The sequence below is a fragment of the Rhinolophus sinicus genome, chromosome X (assembly GCF_036562045.2).
Source record: "Rhinolophus sinicus isolate RSC01 chromosome X, ASM3656204v1, whole genome shotgun sequence".
NCBI lineage: Eukaryota > Metazoa > Chordata > Mammalia > Chiroptera > Rhinolophidae > Rhinolophus > Rhinolophus sinicus.
In genome coordinates, this window is record NC_133768.1 from 52,101,636 (window position 1) to 52,117,111 (window position 15,476).

The following is a 15,476-nucleotide window of genomic DNA, read 5'->3' on the forward strand; positions in this document are numbered from 1 at the left end:
GCTGATGGCCAACCAATCACAGTTGATGGTCATTCACTGCCCGAGCCAGCACCTCCCCATGCGAGGCCAAGAGCCTGGAAACTGCTCTCTGGGACTCTGGCCCCACACCATGCTTCCTGTGAAGGAGCCTCCTCCCATGCAGCTGGAAGGCAGGTGCCATCTTTGCTGTGTTGAGACCACCCTCACACAGCTAAATCTGAATCTGATTGGCCTGGTGAGCTCTGCTGCTCCACCATGCTGACTCTCTGGGATGCCACCCCACTCATCTTGCCCAACATCTGAGGTACTTTCTCTGAGAGCAGCCAGCCCTGCCATCATTGCATTCTTTCTTAGAAAACTATCAGAGTCCTCAGGCCCTAGGCAGGCGGCAGCTGGCCTCATTGTGCTCTGAGACTTTTTGCTGTGTAGCTCCAGGCTCAGCACTGACACCAAACCAGGGTCTAGATGAAACTGTTGGTCACAGCCACAGTTCTTCCCAATCTAGTGACTCCCTGAGGTCCTGCCTCACCCAACTTGTGTACCACACTAGGCTTTATCAATGATTGAAACTTAAGGGAGCTGGAGGAAGCAGCAGGCCTCATGGTGTCCTGGCTTTTTGTGGAACTACCTCAGGCCTGGTACTGGTAGTAGCCATCCTCAGTTCACAGTGTGGCCTCTCCCACACACCTCCAGGGTTAGCAAAGGCAGTGAACATCCAAGGATTGCTTTGTATTAGGTTGGTGCAAAAGTTAGTGCAGTTTTTGAAATTATTTTTAACCTTTTAAACCGCAATTACTTTTGCACCAACCTAATAACTCCTACTGGGAAATCCATGGCCAATCACAGGGAGTGGGTGACCTGGGCCTGCACCGGAACGCCTCTTAAGAAGCCCCAGAACCAACATATTGGAGATTGGCTTCAGACCACAGCACAGCACCACCCAATTAGCCCCACAGTGACACACACAAAGGGTGGTCTCAACAGGCACCAGAGCCCACTGGAGTGAATCCTACTCAGTGGGATAAGCCCCCACACAGCAGCCCAAAAGCTGTGGACATGGCCAAACCCCACAGCCAATCAACCTGAAGGCCAATCCCAACCACTGATATGCCAATAGCAATCAAGGCTCAAATATAACAGAAGAGAACATACAACCTTACAATGGACACTCCTGGTGCACCCAGAGCAGATGACTATGGAGACTGTGCCAGGGCCCCACAGGGCACCGACTATATAAGGACACCCAGCCAAGACTGGGAGACATAGAAGATTTACTTAATACATAGAAACAAGCAGAGAGGCAGCCATAATGAGGAAACAAAGAAATATGTCCCAAATGAAAAACAGGAGAAAATTCCAGAAACAGAACTAAACAAAATGGGGGCAAGCAATCTACCAGATAGAGTTCAAAACAATGGTTATAAGGATGCTCAAGGAACTTAGTGAGAACTTCAACAAAGAGATAGCAAGCATAAAATAGGACATAGAAACCATAAAAAGGAACCCATCAGAAGTGAAGAATACTGGGGGGGGTGGTGGCTGGACAGCTCAGTTGCTTAGAGCGCGAGCTCTCAACGACAAGGTTGCTGGTTCAATTCCCACATGGGATGGTAGGCTGTGCACCCTGCGACTAAGATTGAAAATGGTGACTGGACTTGGAGCTGAGCTGCGCCCTCTACAAATAGATTGAAGGACAACAACTTAGAGCTGATGGGTCCTGGAGAAACACACTGTTCCCCAGTATTCACCCCCCCCCAAAAAAAAAAGTTAGAAAATAAGTGAAGAATACAATAACTGAAATAAAGAATACAGACTATTGACTAGATAAAGCAGATGATCAAATCAGCGATTTGGAAGACAACATAGCAGAAAAAAACCCATCAGGACAACAAAAAGAAAAAATGAATCACCCAAAATGAGGATAATTTGGGACCTCTGGGACAACATCAAGCATAACAACATTTGCATCATACGGGTAGCAGAAGGAGAAGAGAGAAAGCATGGGATTGAAAACCTACTTGAAAAAATTATGACTGAAAACTTCCCTAACCTGGCAAAGGAAATAGACATACAAGTCCAGGAAGTGCAGAGTCCCAAACAAGATGAACACAAACAGGCCCACACCAAGACACATTATAATAAGAACAGCAAAGGTTAAAGACAAAGAGAGAATCCTAAAAGCAGCAAGAGAAAGTTAACTAGTAACTTATAAGGGAGCTTTCATAAGATTTTTAGCTGATGTCTCAATAGAAACTTCACAGGTCAGAAGGGAATGGCACAAAATATTCAACGTGATGAAAAGCAAAGACCTACAGCCAAGATTACTCTACCTAAGGACGCTATCATTAGAATCAAAGGAAAGATAAAGAGCTTCCCAGGCAAGAAAAAGGTAAAGGAGTTCTTCACCACCACAGCAGTTTTATAGGAATGTTAGAAGGACTTCTTTAAGATGGAAAAAAAAGCTAAAAAGTATGAATAATAAAACGGCAATAGCTAATCTCTATCAACAATTACTTTCAATGTAAATGAATTAAAGGCTCCACTGAAAAGACATAGGAGGACTGAATGGAGAAGAAAACAAAACCCTTACATATGCTCCCTACAAGAGACTGACTTCAGACTGAAACACACACACATAGATGGAAAGTAAAGGGATGAAAAAACATGTTTCATGAAAATTGAAACAAAAAACAAAACAAAACAAAAAAATCTGGGGTAGCAATACTTATATGAGACAGAATAGACTTTAAAACAAAGGCTATCACAAGAGACAAAAACGGACCCAGTAATCCCACTTCAGGTTATTTTTCTGAAGAAACCCTAATGCTACTTTGAGGGGACGTCTGCATCCGTACGTTCATTGCAGCATTGTTTACAATGGCCAAGATGTGGAGGCATCCTGTGTGTCTGTCAGTGGAAGAATGGATAAAGAGGAGGTGGTACATGTATACAATAGAATATTGCTGAACCATGGAGGGGAATGTGTTCTTCTTATCTGCAGTAGCATGGATGAACCTAGAGGGTACTTTGTTGAGTGGAGTGTAAGACAGAGAAAGAAAGATGCAATGTGATTTCGGTTATATGTGGAATCTAAAGAACAAAATAAACAAACAAAACAGAAACAAATTCATAGATACAGAAAACATATTGATGGTTGCCAGATGGGAGGAGGTTTTGGGGGTGGTGGGTAAAAAAGAGGAAGGGATTAAGAAGTACAAATTGGTTGTTACCTAGTAATCATGAGGATGTAGGGCACAGCATAAGGGATATAGTCAATAATATTGTAATAAGTATGTATGGTGTCAGATGGGCACTAGATTTGTTGGGGTGATAGATGGGAGAGGTTGAGGGACAGGGTCAAAAAGGTAAAGGGATTAAAAACTATAAGTGGGTAGTTAAAAAAATAGTCATGGGGATGTAAAGTAAAGCATAAGGAATATAGTAAATGTTATGGTAATAACTATGTATAGTGCCAGATTAGTACTAGACTAGTAAGAGGGATCACTTCTTAAATTATATAAATGTCTAGCCACTATGCTGTACACCTGAAATTAATATAAAATAATATTGAATGTCAGCTGTAATTGAAAAATCTAAAAAGGGGGGAAAGATGAAGGGGAATAAGAGGTCCAAATTTCCAGGTACAAAACAAATAAGTCATTTAGGGCAAATATCATCAATAATATTGTGATAGCATGGTACAGTGACAGACGGTTGCTGGACTTATTATGGTGATCACTTCTTTAGGTATATGAATATTTAATAACTATGGTGTACCCCTGAAACTAATATAACATTGTATGTTGGCTGTATTTTAATAAAAATCTTAAAGAATCATAAGTAAATAAATAACAATGAAAAAATTCTATGTAATTAATATTTTACAGCTACATAAAATCTAAATATATATTCATAGTGACATGGGTACAAATTGCAAGACAATTTTATGTATATATTCTCCATATAAGCATATCAAAAGACATACATCCACAAGAACAATGTGTCTATAGCTATATGTTTAATGTCTAAATTCAAAGAGGATTAATGTTTGTTCATGAAAAGCATTATCAAGTAAATATGCTAGACTTACTTGATTGTTTCAAAATTATCATTTATTAGCTTTTAACGACACTTGCTTTTATCACAAAGTGGTAATAAGTTAAAATAAAATACCTTTAAACTACAAATACCTTATCATACACTCAGACATCAAGACTTCTGTTGAACAAATTTTTAAAAATAATCAATTTTATGTCTTGGCCACTGTAAATAAAACTGCAATGAACATTGGAGCACATATATCTTTACGGATAAAGTGTCCTTTGATAGATGATTAGATAAAGAAGATGTGGTATACATACACAATGGAATATTATTCTGTCATAAATGATGAAATAGTGCCATTCGCAATACATGGATGGATCTTGAGATTATTATGCTAAGTGAAATAAATCAAATAGAAAAAGTCGAGAACCATATGATTTCACTGATATGTGGGATATAAAACTGAAAACAACAAAGGACTAAGACAAACAAATGAAGAAACAAAAACTCATAGATACAGACAATAGTTTAGTGGTTACCAGAGGGTAAGGGGGGAGGGAGGTGGTAGATTAGGGGAAAGGGGATCAAATATATGGTGATGGAAAGAGAACTGTTTCTGGGTGGTGAACACACAATGTGATAAACAGAATTGTACACCTGAAACCTATGTAACTTTACTAACAATTGTCACCCCAATAAACTTTAATTTAAAAAAGTCAATTTCAAGCAGATAATAAGGTGAACAACGAAAATATAAATAGGACCTCAACTGGATAATTGATTTCCTTAGCTCTTCTTTCATACAATCCCATATGCATACACTCATACAGAATATATGACAACTAATGAGCAGTGATAAATAGTATCTCCTGATGAGCTAAATAGTACCTTGATCCATACATATTTGTTGACTACATTGTTTCCTTTTACATTTCTAACCCCAAGCAAATTGTGCAAGTAAATCACGTCTACCTTTCACTAGTTTATGAAAATATTTCCATTGCCACAAGCATTGGCCACTAACATCTTGCAATTCACATTCTAGGTTGACACCTTTAAAATGTAGGTTGCATTTTAATTTACTATTCAGGGAAGCTTTATAAAATTTCCCATAGTCACACACTGGAAAAGTGATTGTTAGTAAATTATTTATTATATCAAAATAATCTATATGTCTCTTGGATTTCACTATACTGTGAATTTATCCTTTTTGTTTCTCTCTTAACCTTTTTTCATCATGCACATAACTCCATCCTACCCTATTGTATCTCTTCTCTCATGCCACTCCCAGAGAGAATTTTGATTGGTAATTAAAATTTGTTTTAAGAAGGTTAATACCATATTTCTTCACTTAGACTACATATTCTTTTAGTGCTTTCTGAATCAGATTTACATAGTATATGTTAAGATTTAAGGGTAGTTTTACCTAGAAGCAAAGAGGTGGACTATTTATTTTATATAGTCCATTCCTGATTTTACTGCAAAAGTCTGCAAAAACTTTGGGGGGGAAACTATATACATCCTGTTCTTTGGGGTTTAGAGGAAGTTTCCTTAAAGCACAATATCTAGTGGTATATATGTAACAATATATAAATACACACATATATAGTGTTAAAGCAACATACACGCGTTTAGTTAATTCATGAAATAATGGAAGCATAAATTGAACCCCACAAATACTTTGAACAGACTAAGAAACAGCTTAATAACTTAAAAGCCTCGTGGATCACAACACAAATCTGATAGCCACAGGTAAAAAAGAAGAAAGAAGATTATTTTATTTCTTCTTTGAAAGAAGAAAACAAAAAGAAAAACAAAATCTTTCCTATACAGCCAAAACTATATCTTCGGGTCTCTGTTTGAGGAACGCCACCTTAGGGTACTCAATTAATTACATCAAATGTCTTTTAGCCAACTACAATAAAAATTTTTTTTAAAAGAGAGAATTTTTGTTTTTATACCTGGTGGAAAGGCTCTGTGTGTGAGTGAATGCATGAATGTTGTGGGTTTTTCTTTTCAAAATTATCAATGAAATAAAAACCTCAAATTTAAAAATTGTCATAAAACTTGCAGACCTCTGAAAACGTGTCCTTGGACTCCCGGGGGTATGCAGAACTCAGTTTGAGAGACACTGCCCTATGTTGAGATTGTGATGTTAAGATAGAAAACACATTATTGCCAAATCATAGACATATATATGTTTGAAAAGTGGGATTAACCTTGACCCCTGATGTTTTTGTTATCACTGCATTTCTCCTGCCTAGTCATATTTCTTACGTAGATATGAGACACATAGGGAGAGATTGTTACTCAACTAACATGATCCTGGGTATTTCATCAAAATTATATTCCTTGGTGTTAATCAAACCAGATCTGAACACATGAAATACACTATCCAGGGTTTGATCATGACCATGTTCAGTAACTGTTATTTTATTTCTAATATTTATTTCTAATATTTAAACTGACAACCATTTGCAAAAGGATTCTCAAGGCTACTTAGAAACTACAGATTCACCTATGAATTGTGAGAACATGTATTGCTCCAATATATTTTGCAGTAGTGAGTAATCAGAGAAAAACTTTTTCTAGAATAACCCTCTCCTCTCCAAGTCACTGCTTTCAAAAGCTGCCAATATATAGAGGTATTACCACAGATATTTTGACAATTTACTCATTTTAATTTATTTATTAAGCACCATTACATGCATAGCACCATTAATGTACTGTGTTCTGAACCTAAGTCTTCAACCATTTTAAAGGGGTCAAGGGAGTCAAAAGAACAAAGGTGTTTCTCAATAATGTCTTTATTACTTGTCTTTAAAGTTGAAGGTTAGAAAGTGGGCAATGAGCAGCAGGGATGGTCGTTATTGATACCGCTTCCTGAAGAAAAGCTGAACACAATTTTGAAGGCTTTATGTGCACTTAATATCTTTTATTAACGTAAGGATTTAATAAGTTCTTAAAAATTAATTAACAAATAGAATCAAAGAATTTTTAATCTAGAAATGCCCTTAGATATTTTGAAGATTATTCCCTCATTTCACAGTTGAACAAACTGAGGGCCATGGATGTGAAGTAATGTAATTCATAACTTGTTTTATGAAAAATGTCTAATATATATCATAAGCCCTTTAATGTCTAATTCACTTTGTCCAACATGAAGCATATTATAGAACACAAACTTACTAAATAAGTGATTTTGATGATACTTAGATATCAACTAAAGGACAATCCTGACTATACTCATTTGCTAGGGCTGCTGTAACAAAGTACCAAAAACTGGGTGGCTTAAACAAAGACTCATTTTTTCATACCATGTTTCCCCGAAAATTCCAGACCATCACCTCTAATGCGTCTTTTAGAATAAAAATTAATATAAGACCAGGTATTATATTATATTATATATTATATTATGTTATATAAGACCTGGTCTTATATTGCATCGAAATAAGACTGGGCCTTACATTAATTTTATTATAGTATAATATAAATATATTATATTATATTATATAATATTATACCCGGTCTTATATTAAAATGAAACTGGGTCTTATGTTAATTTTTGCTCCAAAAGACGCATTAGAGCTGATGGTCCGGCTAGGTCTTATTTTCGGTGAAACACGGTAGTTCTGAAGCCTAGAAGTCTGAAATCAAGGTGTTGGCAGGGTTGATTCCTTCTGAGACTGTGAGGGAAAGATTTGTTTTAGGCCTTTTCCCTTGGTTTGTAAATGGCTATCTTTATGGTCACATGATATTCTCCCTATATTTGTGTCTGTATCCAAATGTATCCCCTTTTATAAAGACACCAGCCATATTGGATTAGGAGCCTATTTTACTCCAGTATGACCTCATCTTAATTTAACTAATTACATCTACAGTGACTCTATTTCAAAATAAGTTTATCTTTTCAGATATTGGGGCTTAGGACCCCAATAAATCCATTTATTTTGGGGAGTGCACAATTCAACCCATAATACTGACTAATTGCTTATTCCAATAACAAGATTATAGGCTGACTTTCCTTACCAGCCAAAAAAGCCATCAATTTCTGTGCTCCCCTCCCCACTCAGGAATATCTATATCCTAATTCCTGGAACCTGTGAATATATTACTTTCCATGGCAAAGAAAATTAAGGTTTCAGGAGGAATTAAATTTGCTAATCAGCTGATCTTGAAATAAAGAGATTATCCTAGATTATTTGAGTGGGCCCAATGTTATCATAAGGATCCTTAAATGTGGAAGATGGAGACAGAAGAGTGTCAGAACGATATGGTGTGAGAAAGACTTGATCAGCCATTGCTAGCTTTGAAGATGGAAGGGGGCCACAAGCCAAGGAATGTGTAGCCTCTAGAAACTGGAAAAAGTAAGGAAACAGATTACTTCTTAGAACCTCCATAAAGGAAAGTTCTGTTGACACCTTGATTTTAACCCAGTGAGATCTATTTCAGACCTCTAACCACCAGAAATGTAAGATAATATGAGTTGTATTAAGCCACCATGTTTGTGGTAATTTGTTTAAGCAACAAATAGAAAACTAACACAGCTCCTCTTGAATATATTTGTGACAGTGACCCAAATACATATATACTCTTTTGTAACAGTCTGTTGACAAGTCATGTAATTAGGATAAATATCATTCCAATGTAAGACCATTACTATCATCAAAATAAGTGAATTCACTCAGACTCTTAACAATTTTACTTGTCATGTAGGTATAATGTTGACTCCAGAATGGAGCAAAGCTGATATATATTAACCAAGTAATACTTTGATTACATATTTATTTATACATGTGAAAATGGAAATTTTCAGGTTCTTTCTATGATTACCAGCTCTTAGAATTCTAAGTTGTACATGAAATTATATTTCACTTTATATCAGTTCATCTCAGACTTTAACGTGTATATGAATCCCCTGGGAATCTTATTAAAATGCAGATTCTGATTCAGTAGATCTTGGGTGGGACCAGAGATTCTATAATTTCTAAGAAGTTCCCAGGTGATGATCATGCTGCTGTTCCATGGAACACACTTTGAGTAGCAAGGATTTAATAGATACAGATGCATCAAATTCTACCAAAAAAGTAAATTGGTTTCACATCACAATCAATGGTAAGTTAAAAAAAAAAATGTTTCTCTCTACATTAAGTACTACTAGCTGGGAAAAAGAAAAAAAAAACAACAAAAACCTCAAAGGACCTTTAGCATCTTTTAAGTGAGCTTATAGGTTCTAAATAAAATGCCTGATGGATGAATTTATTAATTTACATACATATTTGAAAATAACTTCACGTTGTCTTAAAATATTGGGGATGAGTCAAGGCAGAGCATTCTATACCTAATGTAATACTTCCCACTAATGTAAAAAGTATTTCTTCATCTACATTTTACAATGCCCTGGATCTCTTCAAATTGTTACTCTGCTGAGGAGATTTCAACACAACACATGCTTGGTCTATGAACGAGCAAAACTCTTTGGAGAATGGGTTCTCAGATAATTACTTTCCTAAATGGCATAGCTATTTCATCCACAAAACACACAATGGTAGGCCAAACTAAACAAGTAAGAAAGCATAATACGCAAAGAAATATATTAAAACAATACATTAGTGAAGTAGAAAACTTATCTCACAATTTATTTTTTCACAAAACACAATCAAGAAACGCATTCACCATTGCCTGGTACTAAACAGTAGAAAAGATTAATATATGGGTCTGTCTACATGTGTTCTGCCACTGAAGCCATTACAATTTTTTCATCTCCACAAAGAGAAAAAGAAAATGTCATAGGCATTAGAGACTCAGCAAGAGAGAAGTTAGGAGGAAATTAAGCACACACACACACACACACACACACACACACACTTTTTAAAAACAACAAATAAAGATGGGCCTCTCACTCTAGCTCTCCAACCTATAACCTAGTAGTTAAAAGTACTCTATAATGACACCTGCTTTAAAATCCTGCCTCTGTCACTTACCACTCATATGACCTCGGGAAAGCACTATGCACAAATGCTTATCTACATGAGAAAAGTGTTTGCCTTTGGCATATAAGTCACATGTTTGCATGACTGTTTTAAGAACCTTAAAATAAATTGCTCCCAACTCCAAGGAAAGTGAGGCTGAGGAAATGTTTTCCAAAAATTTTGCCACTCTGACAACACATTTAAAGATTCTAAGGATCCACCAAATTTGACATAAGTCTAGTTCTAAAGAAATAAGAGACCAAGAAGGTAGGACAACTGCTGTTGTAGATTTCTTTAAGACTTGAAGTATAGCATTTAAATGACAAAATAATGTGATATATAGATGATGTATTACAGAATTGTACACCTGAAACCTATGTAATTTTACTAACAATTGTCACCCCAATAAATTTTAGTTAATAAAAAAATTTAAATAAATGACACAATATAATCTCATTTATTCATTTGACATGTACCTAGATCTCTGGTTAATTCAGACAATTTTGCTACTAGTTGGCATAAAGATGACTCCATTTGCTTGTACAGACAGGTTTCAGTTTATTGTCTTAAGATGTTATGCAGCTTGGAAAGGTCTCATAATGTCAAAAACAGCTTCTGTATATATTAACCTTTCAAGCTTCCTTCTTATGCAGAATATATCTCTCTAATATTTGTACCATTTACTTCCAAATCAGTATGCCTAGATATAGTGTACTCAGTGGAAGTATATTAAGACACACCCAATTTCATGTTTAGTTAACTAGCTCCACTATAAAACCAAAATCAACAATTCAAATATTTTTATCCTATTGGGGATTAACACTACACAAAAATATGATTACCTCTGGAAGTATAATACAATTTTAAAAGCATAAGTAAATAAATGTTTTAAAAATATATTTTATATACAATTTCATGCCATCTTTTTCAGCCAAGACTGACAGAGTGTTAATAAAATACTTAAAAAGAAATGTAAGTATACACCATTTGGTCAAGCTTAGAAATCACTGATTTTGTAGAAATAGTGTGGTGTTCCTGGAAGACATTATGATATAACACACACACACACACACACACACACACACACACACACACACACACATTGTACTGGGACTCCAGAGATTTAGATCCTCACTAAAGCTCTGCCAAAAAATTAATTGCATATCACCTTGGTCAAGTAGAGCTTGTGATTAAATTTCAGATAGACCCACCTGTATTTGCATCCTGTGACCATTTTGTTGTGGCCCCAAGAAACTCAACTACTTTGAGCCTCTGTTTTCTCATTTGTAAAATGGGAATATTAGAAATTATCTCATAGGGATGTTGGTTTAAATGTGATAACATATATAAAGTTGTCAGCACAATTCTTGGCATTAAATGCTTAATATATATTAGCATTTATTAATGCTGGCAAGGTACTTCACTTATCTGGCTTCAGTTTTCTCATATGTAAAATGAGGTGACTGGATTGTCATTAGAAAATCCATTCCAGCTCAAACTTACAAATTAAATGAGAAAGTCCAATGCCATCCTCTCATTAAGATAGCAATTGTAAAATAAACCTTAGAAGCACAAATGTCACACTCTTATTTTTTTTTCATATTTTACTTTAAGCTCTCTAAAATAAGCAGCACATTCCTAAGCATTATATTCTATCTAGAGTGTCCTACCTTTGAATAATTTTGTCTATTCGTCTACATATAAATGTCTAAGTAATTCTCATTAATTATTATGCAAGCTGGCTACAAACTAAAACACTTTGGAGGGATTCACATAATGTAGGTAATAAGAGAAAAAATCAAAGAGAAAGGATTTTTCAGTTATAGTAAATAACAATCATAGTTCACTTATAATAATATATGACAATGATTTTCAAATTTACATATTCTAATACCCTTTTGGATTACTCTCCATCCATGTTTCTAAACCACATACCTTGATGTAATATTGGGATGGTGCCTCAAAGTGAAGCAGCCAAGTGGAATCCATAAAACACCTCTATGTTAAACCATGATCACACTTTCTTCCAAATAAAACAGATCTGTGAAACAATGCAGTTTGAAGCCCAAGGGGTAGGAAAGTGACTACTGATGTGCTATACAATAGCAATTATGGCAATCATGAGAATGATTAGCTATGATTCAAGAGACATACAAATGAAAACCATCAGTGGTAGTCAATGTAAAGCAGCAATTGCAAGATATATTAAAAAATATATATATAATTAATAGATTTTAAGAGAAGATATGGAGAAAATATGTGAAAAAATTACAAACAGAACAACTTCTTTCATAATGTTCCTTTGGTCTTGTTTATGGGGACAGAACGTATTTGGAGGCCACCCATTATATAGAGATGTCTTTATTTCCTTTTCTCTGACTCATATTCAGGTTTATTCAGTCACTGGAAGGTCCCTTGACCAATGATGAATACATTTTCACATATATACCGTTCTCTCTATAACAATAGTACTTCATTTCCCAAGAAATTGGGAATCAAAGATCATATATGGCTGCAGATATTGCAAATAGTCATCCAAGTGCTGTGGGCAGAGAATAAAAAATTGGATGGCATGGGCCTAACTTTTAAGAAAGGGTTTAAAATCCAGTTGAGTCTAGTCCAACACATACACACACACCAAAGTACATAAGAGGAATATAAAGCAGTCTATAAGAAAGTAACAGATAAAAGAACAAATGTAGGAGTTCTAGAAAAGGTGAAGTTAATAAAGGTTGGGTTAGACTTGGAAGGCACTTATGGACAGGTGTAACTTGAGTTAAGCTTCCAAAGTGGGTAAAATTTGAATAGGCCAAAGAAATAGCATCCTAGGTGAAGGGAATGGTAGTGGTGCAAGGAGCAAATTTCTGGAGGTAGACTGTTCATGGGACATTAAGGAGAGTTCTGTAGTGAAGAATAAAGTAAAACAAGGTACATGTGGTACAATGAAATGAATTGGGCTTGGGACAATTGAAAATAGGGAGCCAAGAATATTTTGCTGAAAAAAATGACTTGATGAAAGAAGTGTTCATAGGCCATTAGTGTGGCAGGGTGAATGAAGGATTTGGGGCACAAGTGAAGGCTTGCTAGAAGGCTTCTGGAGTTTCTGGATGGGTGGTGATGAGAGTTTAGATTGTAGGATAAGAGAAGAATGGTAGGAGAGGGCTTTCAAAGGAAAATTCACCAGGACTTAACCTCTTAACTACCTATGAGAAATGGAGAAAAATCCATATTCTGCTGTGAAATAGGACTTCATGATCAGACAGTAGAGCAGAATTAATAACACTATTGTACAATTTCTCCACCAAGAACAAGCAGGCAGATTGTTTCTCAGGGTTGGTGAGTAATAGAGCCCCTTCCAATGGAGGGGTGTTGGGCAGGATTTGCCTTTGGTGGTTCTAGCAGAGACAGAGGAAGAAGAAAGAACTTAGCATGAAACCGGAATCAGAGACAAAGGCTTTATAACAGACCTTTCCAAAAAGAAAGAAAGGGCAAAAAAGGAAAATGTCTTACTCCGAGTCTCCACAATGGACCTCACTCTGCATCTCTCCCACAATCACTGAGTGGCACCCCAAATCAGAGTTCCTTGAAGATTAAAAGTTGGATTCACTTGACTAATTAATGGTTTTTTCCCCTCCAAATTGTTTCTTATCTCAGTAATTTCTATTCCACAAATGCCTCTCTGAATTCTTTGCATTATTCCAAACCTGGTATCTGTAGATTAAGAATGTGCCCTCCTAAATTCATCAGGCCCATATTGGGTCTGTTTATGCTCAGTAGGCCAGATTTAAAGTAAGTGGCAGATCCCTGTTCAACTAGCACTTGAAACATCGCAGGGCCAACCCCCAACCCTTTCCACATTCTGCCCAGACAGGGCTCAGCCCCACCCACTCCAGCGAAACGGAAAAAGCGCCTGCGCATACTCCACGCCTATTCTCCTCGCCAAGAACTACCCCCTCCAAGTTGCTAATGCGCAGGCGCAGCACAGTCAGTGCGTTTGAGTAGGGCTGTGAGAAATCTACTGTCCAGTGAAATCTAGAAGCGGTGGAATTCACCACCCCCCGGACACACACACTCCTTTCTTCGGAGGCAGAGGCACCACTTCCTCCTACTCCAAACCAGAAGCGCGTCCCAAACGTCGCCCCCTCTCGGAGCAAGGTCCTTAGCTCTCTGGCAATACCCACTGCGTCGCTATCTTCAGCTCGTTTCTAACCTCACGCTGCCACCAGGCTTCACTGGGAGGGTAGAGGCAGTTGACTCCCCCAAAGCCGCATCAGTTTGTTGGCAGCCTCTTTAGGCCTCTGAACCTACGAGCCCTGCACTGGGCAGAGCATTAGCTAGGTGCCTCGCTTGCCCTCCTTCGGCCTTCACACCCACCCAGTCTGGTTGCTTACCTCGGGCGTGGTGCGGTCACGGGAAGGATCCCAGATTAGGCCACTGTTGGGGCAGGCAGATTCAGCGAGATTTTTCCTGGGTCTCCACTGCCTTCTCAGACAATGAAATCAGCGTGTCCGATCATCAATTCTCATCATGATCGTGACGTCACAAAAGACAGCGGCCAATGGGAGCCCGAGATCAGCTTCGGACAGTCCCTGGCCTCAGCCCAGAACCCAAGAGTAGGGAGGGAGGAGGGGAGATAGCTGCCTGCAGTGGGGCTGCTTCTTCCCGCATATGTGTGCTGAGTCCAAAGCCAGGCCTCTCTTTACCTCTCCCTTCCTGAATAGCTGTGAACGCCCAGCATCCCTGTGACTCTAGTAATTATTGGTAGTTATATGCCAGCCATTTGAGCAGGTGCTGCCTGGTTTTCTAACTTGAGATTCACTTTCAGCAGAATTGTTGCAAGTTGCCAAAATCAAATGATCACATACGGAAATACAGTCTTTTGTGGCCAGTGTTCAATTGACAATTATATATTCAGTGTTACTAAAGTCAAAAATGTGTTCGTGGAGCGTTTGGAATTTGTCAGTAAAAGAGAGTGTACTGTTTTATGTGACCTTTTGACTCTGACTACTGAGGCAAGAAATTAAAGTTATGGGTTCTGTTCACCTAACCTCAATCTCTGTTCTGCCAGAAGTTACTTGAGTGATTACCATTACAACATTACATAAAAAAATTCAAACCATATGTTACATCAGTTAACACTCACTTGATACATTCCCCAAATTTGCAGATGCCATGAGAGATGTGGAATTTATTGGTCCTCCGCAATTTAGAATTAACATCATTCAGAAAGTAAGATTAACATACATTAAATATTCACAACAATAAAATACATGATCATGTGCAAAGTTATGAACTACAGACAAGCTACATCATTTAATGGCTGGAAACATAGGTGAGATGATAATTGGGGAAGCAGTCTATGTTGTAATTGAAACTTGATATGGTCTTGATTGGTAGATAAGAGAGGATGAAAAGCACTGTCTTAAAGGGGAAGGAATAAGCAAAAGTTAAAAACTATAGCTATGTATGATGTAAGGAGGT

The 15,476-nt window shown here is 37.1% G+C and overlaps 1 protein-coding gene across 3 annotated transcripts in view; it reads right to left on the reverse strand.

The window, feature by feature from the left end:
* HDX (highly divergent homeobox) overlaps positions 1-14,524 on the reverse strand; it is a 198,619-nt gene extending 184,095 nt beyond the window's left edge. For all 3 annotated transcript variants that reach the window (XM_074323748.1, XM_074323747.1, XM_019717595.2), the window contains exon 1: positions 14,387-14,524. The gene's annotated coding sequence lies outside the window, so the exon portion shown is untranslated. The remainder of the gene's footprint in view (positions 1-14,386) is intronic.
* Positions 14,525-15,476: the final 952 nt, after the last annotated feature.